We start from the raw sequence: 15,108 nt of genomic DNA on the forward strand, positions 1-15,108 counted from the left end.
CAGAAATAATTAGAGGACGGGCAATATCCCAGCTCTATAGAGCACCAGCTCTACTGTGATGTTGCTTGATTAGTATTGTTTGTGCTACAGTATCTGCAGGATGTCCTACAGGGGACCAGAGTCCCACTGAGTCCAGTGGGATGCACTAAAAATGTCCTCCACAGGCCACTCATCCAGGGCTTGCCAGGTACAAAAAATAGTCGTTTCAGTTTCCAGTTGTTCTCCACTAGGTAGGACGGATCCTGAGGCCCTGGCAGCAGCTGCAGAGACAGAGGACACAATTGATGTGCAACTGCATGCACGCTGCAGGACTGCTTGGCTCCACTTAATGCAACCATCCAGGGGAGCTGGGCTCCTTCCTCCACTGCTTTGATTTGTTGTTGCGTTCTCACTCTGCAAGAAAAAGGCAAAAAGCTAGTTGTTCTACACTTAAAGAGATACAGCATGGGAAGAGTTAAAATAAGAAAGCCTGAATGTTTAATCTGCCAGAAACATATGAGAAGAGCAATCAAATCTGGGATAAGTAGCTCTGAATGAGGTATGCCTGATTGCTTTAGGCCATGCTGTTTGTCAGTCTTTTAAAATTCAAGTCATTACCAGATGCTGATCTGCTCTAATATTGTGATATTTTATCTGATTACACTTATGTGATTGTGCTATATCTGCTATTTGCCTTCCCATTTTTCCATGTATATTAAATGCAGGTGGTTTTATTATTCAGAGCGCTAGAAAGTGTTGACTGCTCTGAATATAAATGGGAATATTATATCATTACCTTGCTCTGAAAGCAGAGTCATTCAGTCTGTAAATCATATGCAAGGTACCTAGTGGAGACACAATAAACCATAATGTCTTGAGAGAGAAAGCAATGAGAAAGGGATAAGGAGATAAAAATTTAAGGCATTGTTAAAGAAGGATAATCTTCATAATCCTATTTAGTTCCTTCAAACCACCATTTGATAATATAACCTCTATATTCAAAACTTTTTTTTTAAGTTCATTGAGTATGTCTTGGTGAAGTTATTGCCACATGGAACATTATCAATAACGGGACTGAATAAAAACAAGATCACCAAACAACCAGGCATTTTAGCTGCTTTCAAAAGAATGCAGAAGCGGTCCACACATTTCTGGAAAAGTTCTGTGGGCCCTTCCTCTCCTAAAAACATGGCTTACTTGGGTACAGGATTTCAGGATACCCTGGAAAAATGTGCAAATATCGGAAGAGTAGATCAGGGTAACAGAGTGGTGTGGATACCCACTTTTTTTGAAATATGGTTTTGCCCTGCCTTCAGAAAGCAACTGCTTACACTGGTACAGAGGTTTTTTTCCATGTTGGCTTGGTTGCAGCACCAGACGGAGGATTTCAAGACACAATATGAGCAAACTGAACAGTTTTTTCCTGCTATTTGACCTCTAAGATTTGAGAATAAAGGGAACATGGGATTAGATGAAATGTATTTGGATGCTGGTAGAGCATTTTTATGTTTTCAGCTTTCAGCATTTTTAAGAAAACTTACCTCAAAACTCTCTCAAATTTGTTTGGATAAAAGATGAACTTTGACAGAGTCTGAATGGCTGAGTTAAAAGTGAAAGATGGTGGTGTAAATTGTCAAAGGCACATGCATATTTATGGGAAAGGAACTCTGTCAGGCTTGGTTCTATTTAAAGCCTTTCTTGTATAGCTTTTTAGAGAGAATAAATATTCCATTTGTGAAAGCTGCAAATTATACTAAATATAGAGGAACGGTAAACACCAGTTAAGCCAGAATAAAGTAAAATCTCTTCTAGGAGATTAGAAAGACAGATCGATAAAAATAACAAGATGAAGGGACTCATTTACTACAAAGCTCCTTATATGCTGTATTTCCACTTGGTGGTGCACTTAAAGTTAGGGGCTTTTCAGGGGTGTAAATGTGCCACCACAAAGACCTAAGAAGACACATTAGTTAATCTAGTCCTGGGTGGACTGATATCAGACTTATTGGCAGGGAGAAGACATTTGAAATCTCTGGGTTTCAGATCCCACTCTCAACAATTTTTCCTCTTGGTATAAAAGAGAGGGGAAAAGGAAGCTGGACATTTCTCAAATGACTGTGACAGGCACAGTAGAGTTTGTCAATTCTTATTCATGTTAATTCACAATAATTTGCCTTCCATAGAGAAAATATGCTTCTTAAGTGTGGCATGAATAAATGGCACATGATCACACAGTCTGAAAAGAAATCAGTGAAGGAGGAAATTAAAGCAAAAGTCAAAAAATCACATTTACCCAGGCACTGCAGGGTGCTGGAGACTGGAAGCATCAGGGGGTTCCCTGAGGCAGCAGGACAGTCCCACTGCAGCAGCCAGGACATGGCAGCCAGGACTGTCCCACTGCCCCCCCAGGGAGCAGGGCAGCTGGTGGGCAGCCAAGGCAGCCAGTGCTTCCACGGGAACAAGGATGGGACAGGCTGGGGCAGGACATCCGCCTTTGGGTAGGGGTCAGGTTCAGGCCCAGTGAGGGGATACACAGTCAGACACCACTCCAGGATTGGAGTCTGAGGTCAATTCACTTGAGAAAATTATATCAGAAGCAAAACAACGTGCACATTTTATTGTCTTTCTCCTGCATTTGTTTATATGACAATCCCTGTAATATTTCTGCTAAAAATACAACTTTGTTTTGATTGTAAATGCACAAGGAACATCACTACAAACAGAGCCTACAAAGTTGTTCAGTGCACCCTGACATGGTACAGCAAAGCCCCTCAGGGTTAGTGGTACAGGGCCTGGATGGGCTCTCTACCAAAGTATGCACACGCTTTCCAGCTACAGATTTCCAGAATTTGTTAATTCTCTATGTCCTGTGTTCAACTGCCTTGGCCAGAAATGACTCTGGGGTGTGCAATATGCAAGCCTCCATTTTTGGTTGATGAGAAAGCTCAGTCAGTTCCTTCAAAAGACCCCTTCAGACTGCCAGGCAAATTTTACAAAGGCTTGACCTGGTTAATGCACGGCCAGGACTATCATTTTCCAAAGACCTCAAGACCTCAGAGTAGTCACGGAAGTGACTACGTGGCTTTTATCACTCAGGCCAATCTAGCAAGAAATTAGTTACGGAACTTCATCTATAATTTGGCAACTTGATATGTTCCAGAAACAATACATGCAGGGAATGGACTACCAATTCCTCCACTAAAAGCTGTCATTAGGAAAGACAGATGCATGTACAGTTCCATGAAGCATACATGTATTAGAACAATAGAATATACTGAGTTGGAAGGGACCTATCAGGATCACCATGTCCAACTCCTGACCTTGCACAGGACACCCCAAGAGTCACACCACATGCCCAAAAGTGTTGTCCAAACACTTCTTGAACTCTGTCAGGCTTGGTGCTGTGACCACTTCCCTGCGGAGCCTGATCCAGTGTTCAGCTACCCTGTGGGTGAAAAACCTTCTCCTGATATCCATCTAACCTCCCCTGACTCAGCTTCATGATGTTTCCTTGAGTCCTGCCACAAGAGTGAAGAGAAGGGTACCTGACCCTCTGCTTCCCCTCACGAGGATGTTGAAGACCACTAAGAGGTCTCCTCTCAGTCTCTTCTTCTCCAGGCTGAACAGACCAAGCGACCTCAGCCACTCCTCATACAGCTTCCCCTCAAGGCCCTTCAACATTCTTGTGACCCTTGTTTGGATGCTCTCAAATAGCTCAATGGTTTTTTATATTGTGGCACCCAAAACTGCACACAATATTCAAGGTGAGGCTGCCCCAGTGCAGAGCAAAGACGAACAATCCCCTCCCTTAACCAGCTGGTGATGCTTTGCCTGATGCCCCCCAGGACACGGTTGTCCCTCCTGGCTGCCAGGGCACTGCTGACTCAGATTCAAATTGCCATCAGAAACAGCAGGTCCCTTTCCATAGTGCTTTTCTCCAGCCTCTTGTTCCCTAGTCTGTACACACAACCAGGGTTGCCCCATCCCAGATGCAGAATCCAGCTTTGCTCTTGTTAAATTCCATACTAAGAGAGCTTTGCAGATGTTGGGATACAGTGTCAAAGACTTTATTCCCAGAAGAAATGTCAGTTTACGGAGTTCCTACCCCAGATGTTGGGTCTTATTTCCTGTGCTGCCCTGCAGTTACCGTGACACAACTGTTCAATAAGACTGTACAGTGGGACCTCTCACTAGATCAGATTCCTCAAAGTCCTGTACAACTTGGCCGTGAACATTTCCAGGGATGGGGCATCCACAACTTCTCTTGCAGTGCCTCACCACCCTCACAGTACAGAATTTCCTTCTAATATCTAATCTAAACCTATCCTCAGTTTGAAGCCATTCTTCTTTTTCCTGTTACTACAATTCCTGATAAAATGTCCCTCTCTGACTTCCTTGTAGGCCCCCTTCAGATACTGGAAAGTTGCTATGAGGTCTCTAAGAAATCTTCTCTTCTCCAGGCTGAACAGACTCAACTTTCTCAGCCTGTCTTCACAGGAAAGGTGTTTTAATCATATTTTAATCTTTTATTAGTTCTAGAAAATTCAGACATGAATTTGTGTGGTACAAAATTATTTTGTTACTAAAGAGATACATCCTGCTTTGCCCACACCTTACCATGAAAATACATAAGCAAACCTCATTCTTAACTTGGAATTTTTCTATTTACAAATGGAGAAAATAAAATGTCCCCAAATTCCTTGTAATGCCTAGTCTATTCTTCTCTCCTCTCCAAACCCACTACTACAGCTATAGAGAGACTCGTATTAAGTAGCTATAAAAAAGGAAAATTTGCTACGGAATCTACAGTGCTCACCAACTCTGAGCAAAAGACAAGAATACAGAAGAGAATCATGAGGCCCTTCAGCTTTCATGTAAAATGGCAGTGGGTTTTCATGGAAGGAAAATATTTGGTAGAGGAAAACACTGACGGACCCTTAATTCATCAATACTTGCCATGGCTCGTCTCTGATTTTTCTTCCAAGAATTTCTGTGCAGCGAACTCATCCATCCAGTCTTCCATATTTTTTTCCTTGTTTTCAGTTATTCCTCTCCCAAGGACGGCCTTTGTTACCTTGATATGCTGGTAAAAAGAGAGGCTTCTTATTAATGTACATGTGTACATACATGCTGAGCATATATCAACACATGGCAAATTGTAGCAGTGTGCTTTCATTTCTCTTTGGCCACATAAAAATTGCCTATTATATATGCTAAAACCTTCAAAAGGCAGCAGTCTTGCCGCATTTTTGAGTCAGAAAAAACTTGCAGACCTTCAATAACAGCAGGCCTAATATTTGACAAAAGAAATCACCCCTCAATTGAATTTTGCAGTATGACTAGCATACAAATTTAGGCAGCCTAATAAACTATTTAGAAATCTGTTCCTGATTCTTTGCAGATGGCCCCTGAAAACTGTATGTAGATATGACAACAGTGCATTCATTAGGAGTGTTAGCAAAATAAATATTTTCAGTAACAAAAATATGTCAAATGAAAAGGAAACATTGAGCCAGGTCATCATACTGTATAAACAAGCACAACACTGTTCAGGCAATTCTTTTATTTTCATGTAATAATCTATAAATGCATGTTATATATACAGTATGGAGAATGGTAGGATAGTCATTTGGAAATATTTGCTTTTACGCAGAAAAAGACATGCTACAGTGGGTGATATAATACAAAGGCTCTAATGTGGAGCATACAGTTCATCAAAAAAGAGAGTGCCAAGCTTTTGTAAATGCTCTCCCACAGTTTTTCATTCCTAACTAGTAGTAATGTAGACCCTTTAATAATAAAGACATTTAAAATGTTATTCACTACTTATGCCCTTCATAACCAGCTTTTCTCTTAGCCTGACACTTTACCCCATCTGGGTACTGAAACATGTTTTGAACACTGTCAAGTCAGATATCCATTGCAGAAAAACTTTCTGTACTCAATTTTGAGAAAAACTCTATTGCCCTAAGAATTTATAGAAGTATATTTTTCCAAAGGTAAATGCATATTGGATTTTGTCGGTTTTGTATTAAGGACAATATTATATCAAAACACCAAGAAATCATATTACCAACTTCTTTAGAATTTATAAACTAGGTCACAAATCCAGCCAATTCTCTGAAAAAAAACCATTATATCCTCCCTCTTTTCTTCTGTAATTTATATAAAGCATCTGTTCAATACCTTTTTCCCCACAGACGAAATAGTATGTTAACAACCTCTGGTTGCTGCCAATAAAACAGTTGTTGGCTATGAACAACAAAAATCCTTTCTCTTCTCATTAGCCGAGGGAGAGATTGGGCTCATTAAAACTAGACTGTGCTTCTCAAGCAGAAAAGGAAGAGAAAAAAGATATGAAAAGGACAGGGTCAGGAAGTGTCTGGCAGATAAGGATGCTATTTGTAGTTGTTTTCCTCCATATAAGCCTTGGGATTACCTCAAGAACTGGCTGTACTTTAAAGATATAAGAAAAATTTCTAGTTATCTGGAAGGGCATATAGGGTAGTCCAAGAGAGAGAAGCACTGGTAGCATAAATCTTCACAGGGAAACACAACCTAAAATCAGAGAGAAAGGAGAAAGGAGGCATGATAAACAGGTGCAGCAAAAGTGAAAAAACAATAACTAGTCTGAACAGGGATGCAGAGGCAACCATCTTGTGAAGGTGCAAGAGCTCTGTTGCTATGAAAACCTCATCAGTATTTACTGTAACTGCACAACACCTCTAGCCCTGGAAGTAAGTCTGTAGAACCAAAAATAACATGTCAAACCAACAAGCTTTATAGATCATCAGAGTTTGCTCATAGGAGAGTGTCAGTTTTCTCCCACAGGTATGAAAGAGATACTTCTACTACCACCAAACACCAGACTGAGAGCAGAGCAAGACATCATGCAAGACACAGTGAAGATGCCTGATGCCATTTTGTTGGGATAATAAAAGGTAAGATGAGAACCTTAAGCTAACGCAGAACCGCAGCTAAAAAAGGATAAAAAAGGATAGTCACTCTAATAGACTATTAGCATGACAAGGCTCAAGTAACTTTGTGGATTGAACCTCAATTTTCAATGCCTTAGCTGACTACCTCAGTAAAGGACATCATAGGATTGCTCTGCTCCACAGGACAGTTCGTTCAGCTTCTCATTCATTCTAAATGTAGAGCTTGAAATCAGGTAGAGTGAGTTTTTTATGATGGGCAAGCAAAAGTAAGATCAAAGAGCTGATAAAAAATGCTGTGGATCCCACATCCAGGACAGCCGTAATTTAGAAGGTGGGACACTGCTACAGAAGGAGGTGCCTGAGTGGTAAGACCAAGAAATTATTAAGGAGCTGTAGTGGTTTGAATCTTGTTTTCCCCCAGAGGCTAAGAAAAGTGGTAGACCCCAAGGGGTGGAAACCCCTGGAAGTTTTGAAGTTGTGTCCAATGGGCGCTCCTGCAAAACGTAAACATTCCACAAGCTGACTGGAAGAGAAGAGTTGTAGTTTGGTTGTTGTAGGAGAGGTGGCCATGTTGCAGAGCCACGAGGAAGGGGCTCTGAGCCCCTCGGGGCCTCTGGGGCCTCCAAGCCCCTGGCTGTGGGGGCACTGCAGAGACTTGGAACAGTGTTAGACTGGACTAAGTGTCTGTAGTTTGCTGGGAGATGTTTTCTCCACCCTGGGCAGTGGAGACAGAGCAGAAAGCAGAGACGCAGCGTCCAGAGACTCTGGCTAAGAGCCAGGACAGATAAGAACTGAACCAAACAGCAAACGGCATGCACCGGAGAGAGAGCCGGCAGCAGAGCTACAGAGTTTTCGGGGTAAGAACTGGAAACTGAACCAGACCCCCCAAACTCCTTTGAGACCCCTATGAGAAAAAGAGGGAGATGGACTCCTGTTAAGGAGAAGAGTTTTGGACATGCAGTACCGGAGAGAGAGAGGAGCTAAGAAGCTCAAAAGACACCCTGGAGCTGGACCGGGACGGCCAGATGGAATGTGGGGGGAGTTGACCTTGGCCCCCCTCGCTGCTGCTGACAAGCCTGGCAGCCTGAGAAGGAGCACAGGAGCTCTGGTAGAACTCTTGAGGCAAAGGCTTGCAACTGAAAGCTGCCCAAGATGTTCTGACTCAGGGGTGAACCCCTGAGGAAGGGACTTTCACGAAGATGCCCCTGCATTTCGTGATATACCTGTGGTGACGCGAGTCTTGTCCCTGCTGGCAGTCCACAGGTGAGGCCTTCGCTTGGAGTCGAAGGAGAGACAAGGGGCTTGGAGACCCCCTTGTGTGTATTGAAAACAGATCCAGCTACATCAACCTAGTTGCTTCTGCTGCATGGAAGACAGAAGAGGAGCTGCTGCCCTAAATGTGGAAGGAATCTGTCCTTCTTTCCCTCCTGGACTTTTACTTGGAGGGGAGAAGAGATCTGATCCATTGTAAATACTATATGTCATGGTAGAGATAGTTGTGATCGTGTGTATAATGTATTATAATATTTATTTGTACAGTCATTGTAATATATTCCCTTTCCCCATTCTGAGTCTGGCATGTTTTGTCTGGAAAGCCCATCCCACATTAGGTTGAGATGGGGAAGGGGGCTAGGACTAGGGAATTAGGATTTTGGAGAATCTCAAACCACGACAGGAGTGGAGAACAGAGATGTAGTTTCTAGTTGGCATGAGTGCTAATGATAATAAAAGAATCCTTCTAGTTCTCATGTCTATCACAGAGACCAGGATAAGCAGAAGGAAGGGTGCACCAGGACCCCCGTTCACCTGGGGCAGAAGCACTGTGTAGCTGTGTTCCAGGCAGCCAGAGCCCCAGCAGCAACACTGGTGGGGCTGGGGGCAGGCCTGGAGATAAGGTACTGTGTCCTGGAAAACCAAGCTGAGCAAGGACAGAGAGCCTGGAGATAAGGGAAATTTTTTTTCCATAAGGACAGTTGGACTGTGTGGTTTGGTCCAGGGAGGTGGTGCTGTCTCCCTCTTTGGAGGGTTTCCAGCCCCAGTGGGATAATGCTCTGAGACCTGGTCTGATTCCATGGCTGAGCCAAGGGGCAGGGGATTGGAATGGAGTCCCTCCTGGCCTGAAGTGTCTTATAATGATCCAGTGTTCTCAATTCAAGTAGGACATCAGAATGCTGGAGAGGATTCCTGGAAGACCTAATTAAGAATGAACTAAGTAACTGGAAAAGGTGCACTGCAGAGGAAGATTTTAAGGATGTCAATCTTTTTATATCATTAGAAGCAGGTTAGTGGAGGCATTGATCGCTGTCCTCAAGCACAACTTAGGAAGCACAAACCTTATAACAGAGGGCTTTTCAGTCTGCCAGGAGTTATAACAGGATCCAATGACTGAGACAAAAGAAAAACCTCAGAAAGGAAAAACATGGACATTTATAAAAATAAACATAATTAAGTATTTAATTTGTGGAAATCTTCTGGTCTCAAGAGAATATAAATAAGCTCAGTCAGAGTTGGCATTTGGGCCTTTTATTCTGAGAACCCTGACTATTGAATAATTTATTTTTTTTCCAAAAGTATCAACACAGATTTTTTCTGAAAAAAAAAAAGAAAATATGCATATCTGTCACTGGTTGAGAACATACAAAAATAAAGTCTAGGAAGAGAACTTATGTGGAGAAAAAAACCTAAGTCCAAAGGAAACAAAAGTATGGAATTGCAGAGGTGACAATTATAAACTGACATTATATGGGAGATTGAAAAGAAGAGATACTGGCACTAATTCAGCTCATTCTGGCTTTCTTGAGACAGCTCTGCAGAGTTACCAAAGACTCAGACGATCAGCAAATCAGGTCTTGTGTCCATAACTTTGCAGCACTTACCAAGAAGGAGAATTATGTGGGGCAGGAACCATCTCTCTATGTTGAGGAGGTGTTGTGCCCTTTGTATTGCAACTGGCCAGTACCATTAGACGAGTACAAGCTAAGGTTTTTGTCAAGGCATAACCAGCATGACCAACGCTGATGCACATGAAGAGCAGTCCCTTATTGTGTCCTGGACTTGAATTAAAGCTGTGCAGGGCAGAACTGTGCCTTACAGTTCCATGACAACTGGATGGAAAGGCAAATCAGAAGGTTAGATAAATGTCAGAGACAAATAACAGCCTTTACATGGTTAATAAGAGCAGTAATTAGCTGAAAATGCACTAAGAACACTTGTAGGCATAAAGCACAGGTGTTTGGGAGAAATGTCATAAATAATGAGGAACTTCAATATTGTTTGCAGGTCTGGTGCTGAGCTAAAAGCAGAAGCTACAGTCAGCACCTGTCCTAATACCATAGTGACATTAAGAATATATTACAAAAAGTGAGTTTTCAGTGTGATCAGTAGTGCATTTCCTTATCAAATCAGATTCATTCTTTTTTAAAAGACATAGAAAATAACCAGCAAACGTTCCTCTTTGTATTACAGCCAATGTTGGATGCTACTTTAGTTACACTAAGGGGTGTTAGTATGGTGAGAGAAAAGAGCTCTGACAAATGAAAGTGCCTAAAAAAAATAATTTAGAATAGGTGTGGTTTCTAGTGTGAAAAAGTTTGAGGATGTCTTCCAGGAATTGAAATTGCTTTTTATTAAGCTATAATAGCCCATAAATTTCACTCTGGCAGTATCCCTCCTAGGCTATTCTATCACCCTGCTGTTGGACTTCCAATGGGAATGTCAGAAAAGATGATTTTTAGTTCTTCTGTTTAGCATCTTGTTTTCCAATCACCATGGCTGGTTCATAAAAGCACACAGTATGTTAATCTACTAGAAAATACTCCAAATGGTCCATACTTACAGAGCTTACCAATCTGTTCCATAAGTGGGTATAGATCTGATAGCAAAGAATTTTTGCAAGAATATGGTCTTTATTTATCCTGTGCTTGAGTGATGAGTGCTTAGCAGAAGCCTACTAAGGGACTCTATTCATGACTCACAGAATCACAGCATCACAGAATCCTTTCAGTTGGAAAAGACCTCTGAGATCATGAAGTCCAATCTTTGACTGATCATCCCCTTGTCAACTAGGCCACAGTACTAAGTGCAACATCCAGTCACTTCTTGAGCACTTCCAGGGATGGTGACTCCACCCTGGGCACTCCATTCCAATGTTTAACAACCCTGTCCACGAAGAAATTTCTCCTGAGGTCCAGAATTCCTTCTGATGTCCAGATTCAATACCAACAATCCTTTTTCTGCAAAAGTACAAGAACCTTGCCTGTTGTCAGCACTGTTTCTCCAGGAAAGTGCACTGAATCACTGCAAGATGCTTTCTTGATAACTGATTCTCCAGGGATTTTATTTGTAAGTCAATAAGGAGCCCAAGTTTTGTTTAATTGCTGGATTTTTATTTATACTAGTTCAATGCATTTAAAATGCTGCTGTGGCTGGAATTAAAAGGAGGTTGTTACACTATTGAACATTTCTCCTTTAGGCTGACAAAAAGAATCTGTCACTTAACCTGATGGCAATGAAAGACGGTGAATGAATCACTGTTTGAGGAAACTAATTTATTTAGTCACTCTGTCACTGTTATTTATTACTTATCAGCACATGCTATTAGTTGAATTAAATAAAAAAACCTGAAGTTCTGTTCCAGTCCTCTCCCCACTTCAATTTTTAAAAACACACAACAAACAATAAAAAACTTACATGAACCTACAGTGCTAAAGCTGAACCCTTTAGCTTTATTCTGCTCCTCTTGTTTTAATTAAGCTTTGTTTATTAAACTTCTGCAACTAAGGTATGGGGATTATTAATCTTAATCAGTAGCTAAAGTTAAAACTTAGTAGAGAGAGGACAAAAAAAAAAGAAATTAAGTAGTAAGACAAAATGTTGATTGCAACATTTTACCAATAAAAACACAGGGCTGCAAAGAGCAAATATTTTCTCTTCTTTGTGTATCAAGGAATAAGTTATGAAAATATCTAATTTTTATATATGGGCATATATGTCATTGAGAACACTAGGAGTAAATGTATCTGCCACTTCACAATATAATCACAGACGTACAAAACCAATCCCATTCAGTTCAGTACTGCCTTTCCTCCTGTATACATGCCCTTTGTTTAACACACGATGAGGGCAGATAATAGAATTTTTCATGAGAGGTTTCTCTGTTCTTTGCTTAATTATATAATTAACTTCTTAAAAATCTTATAAATATAAAATATAAAATAAATAATATAAATATAAAATCTACCGGTCTGTAGAAAATTTGGCATTTGGAGACCTGCTTAATTGGTATCATTGCTGAAGTAACAATAAATAAAAGTTACTCTACCGAAGACCCTTTCCCAAGATTAAAGAGATAGTGTGAATTGCAATTCTAACTAGGGTTACGTGTCAACTGTATCAAACACTGCCTGCTGATTCTTGACTTCAGCTTTCAATGATAACTGTTTATTATGCCCCAATAGCTTCAGGAGCTGCCATTTTGCACTGGCTACAGCTCTCACCCTAGGTAAGCTCATTCCTTTTGGGGAGCTGATACTTAGTGAAAAATACTGGCAACACTACCTTTTTTCTGCAGCAAGTGGAGGTAAATTAGGGGCTCCCTGTTCTCTCCTCTCTATTGTTTGTGGTTTGGCTTCCCAATACAAATTTCAGTGCTAATTTAGGCCTGTAGCAGTGAAGTAATGTATTTTTTTTAAAAATGGTCCACTAAAAAGTGTTTCAGGTATTCACATTTTTGACACATCACACTTTCATGAGACAATAAAAATCTTAGTTAACTTCATTTCTCAGTTCTCAGACAGCCAATGTTTTCATTAAAACATCCCAACTGAGGAAAAGTGCAAGGAACAGGATTCACCGGACTGGAATGACCCTGACCTGCAAACAGGCAGAGATGCCTGCAGAGCCTCGTTATTCATGCTACAGGACCAAGATTCACCAATGGGACATTCAGTAAAAACATGATCTAGCAATTCCTGTACTAGCTTATTTCACCAAAAGAGAGTAATTTACTCATAATAAACATAATTATGCCAAGACACGTATGGAGGCACTCTAAGAACAATTAAAACAGAAATTTTCACAATGGTCTCTTCTGCAAAGTAGATATGACTTTTGTATGTTTGAAAAGAATAGGTAGATCAGTTAGTGAAACAACTGAGGAAACTCTAGTGGTATGTGACCTAACACTAATATTTGGTAAGAAGAGACATTTGAATGGCCTAAATTCCATTTAAATCCTGATACCTAACTCTTTCTAATAGGGGTTCTACCTCTTCAGAGGTGTCCAAACAATATAAAAGAGTAGGCTCAGTAATTTAAAAGGAATTTATATTGCCAAAATAGGGCCCTACTACAGTAGATGCTTCCTATTTTAACTTTTTTGGAATAATATTAATAGGTCTATAGATTTCAGTACAAAGATAAATTCCATAAGAAACCTGTTTCCTTAAAATACCCTTTTTTACACACTTATGGCAATGAATTAATAATTGTTTAGATGCACTAAGTATTTATAAGGGTTAGTAGAAATTGAAGACAGAAAAGACATTACCTGCCACTACAACAGCAGAAGACCCCTTCAAATTTTCCAGTACTGCATCTACTCAGGTTCCAGCATACCTCTATCTCAACGTCCTGATTAGGCCTGGAAAGTAAGTTGGAGAAGATATTAAATAATTAATCTTAATTTTTCTTGGGATGTAGTGCAGGTGGCTTCCTAAAAAAAATAGCTTAAGAAATGCCTGTATTTGTAACAACCTGTAATGACACAGGAAGTGGTGCAGTCAAAGAAATAGGAGAATAAAGCATAAGCACTGGGATATGCAGTGTATAGAAGAATCCCTTTATGGAAAAGAAAACGCTACAGTTGTTAAATCTTGATGAAGAGCAACCTACCTGTCCCCAGCTCCAGCAAACTGGGTTATGCATCCCACTTCTGAGGCACCACATCAGCACTGAAGTAACCAGGGTTCCAGTCTCAGCCTTCCCACTCATCTCATGACAATGACAGCATCACTTCATCCCTAAACTTCACCTTTTCAACTTTTCATCTAAGTACACAGATAATAAAATTTCCTTGCTCCTTCCTTGTATTTGTCTAACTTGCAAGTCATTCCCCTTTACTTTCTGCTCCCATCCACTTTTTTATGTAGGGAAAAGTACAGCTTACAAATTGTTTTTACAGTTTGGGTTCTGCTCTTAGTACATCACTCTTTGAAACATTGTTAATGCAACACAGCCCCCTAGTGTGGATGCAATCCAAGAGTTTAATTCACATGGAATTATGAGGCTCTAACTTTAACCAGACTATACATGGTAACAATTACACTGACTTCACTTAAACAAAACAACCAACCAACAACAACAAAAAAAAATAAAACCACAAAAAAAGCACAGCCAATAATCACATATGTAGATTGAAAAATTTAATAGCTAAAATAGTTTACATTTGGAGCAGTTCAGCTAGCATTTATGAGTGAAGGTCTATATAATTTCAAAAAGAGGGAATTAAATCATGGACCTTAATTCTGATGGCTCACATCTTAAGGACTGGAATAACCTGGGGTATCACTTATGTTAAATAATTCTGCACCACTTTCAGCAGTTGGATTTCCCCTCTCATTCTGTTGTGCCAACACAGTAAATTCAATCATGATGCTGCTCCAGGTTAGGAAAAGCAAATGGGCGGGATTCCCCGCTAGAATGAGCTTCCTGATATCCATATAAACACTAACTGTACAACAGTGGTACAGGAGGTAGGAGACAAAGAGGCAGCCTGGGAACAAGCAACCTAACCAAAATGTATGCATAGTTCCTCACCAGCATTCATATTCAGCTTAAATGTCTTTTCCAGTATTTTATTTCTGCCTGCCTTTAAGGCTAGTTTCAACATGCTTAGACAAGCTTTTCTAGTCATGTCTCATGTCCTGCTTTCCTCTGGTGATCTCAGAAGAGTTTGTCTGCATCTATTCCACTCCCAACAACTATGCCTTCACTACAATCATGCAGAACTGCACCCAGTATTCCAGTGAAGTAAAGCTCAGAATTTTCAAGCAAAGTAAGATTGACTGGAGTCTGAAAATGCAAGATGGAATGCAAGACTGTAGATTAGACAATTCACAGCATTACATCTTCATCTAGAACAACTTTGCAAAACCATTAGATAAAAAAAAAAATTCAATTCTGAGATTGAAAA

This window comes from Lepidothrix coronata, unplaced genomic scaffold (genome assembly GCF_001604755.1).
Source record: "Lepidothrix coronata isolate B3197 unplaced genomic scaffold, Lepidothrix_coronata-1.0 Scaffold55, whole genome shotgun sequence".
NCBI classification, from domain to species: domain Eukaryota; kingdom Metazoa; phylum Chordata; class Aves; order Passeriformes; family Pipridae; genus Lepidothrix; species Lepidothrix coronata.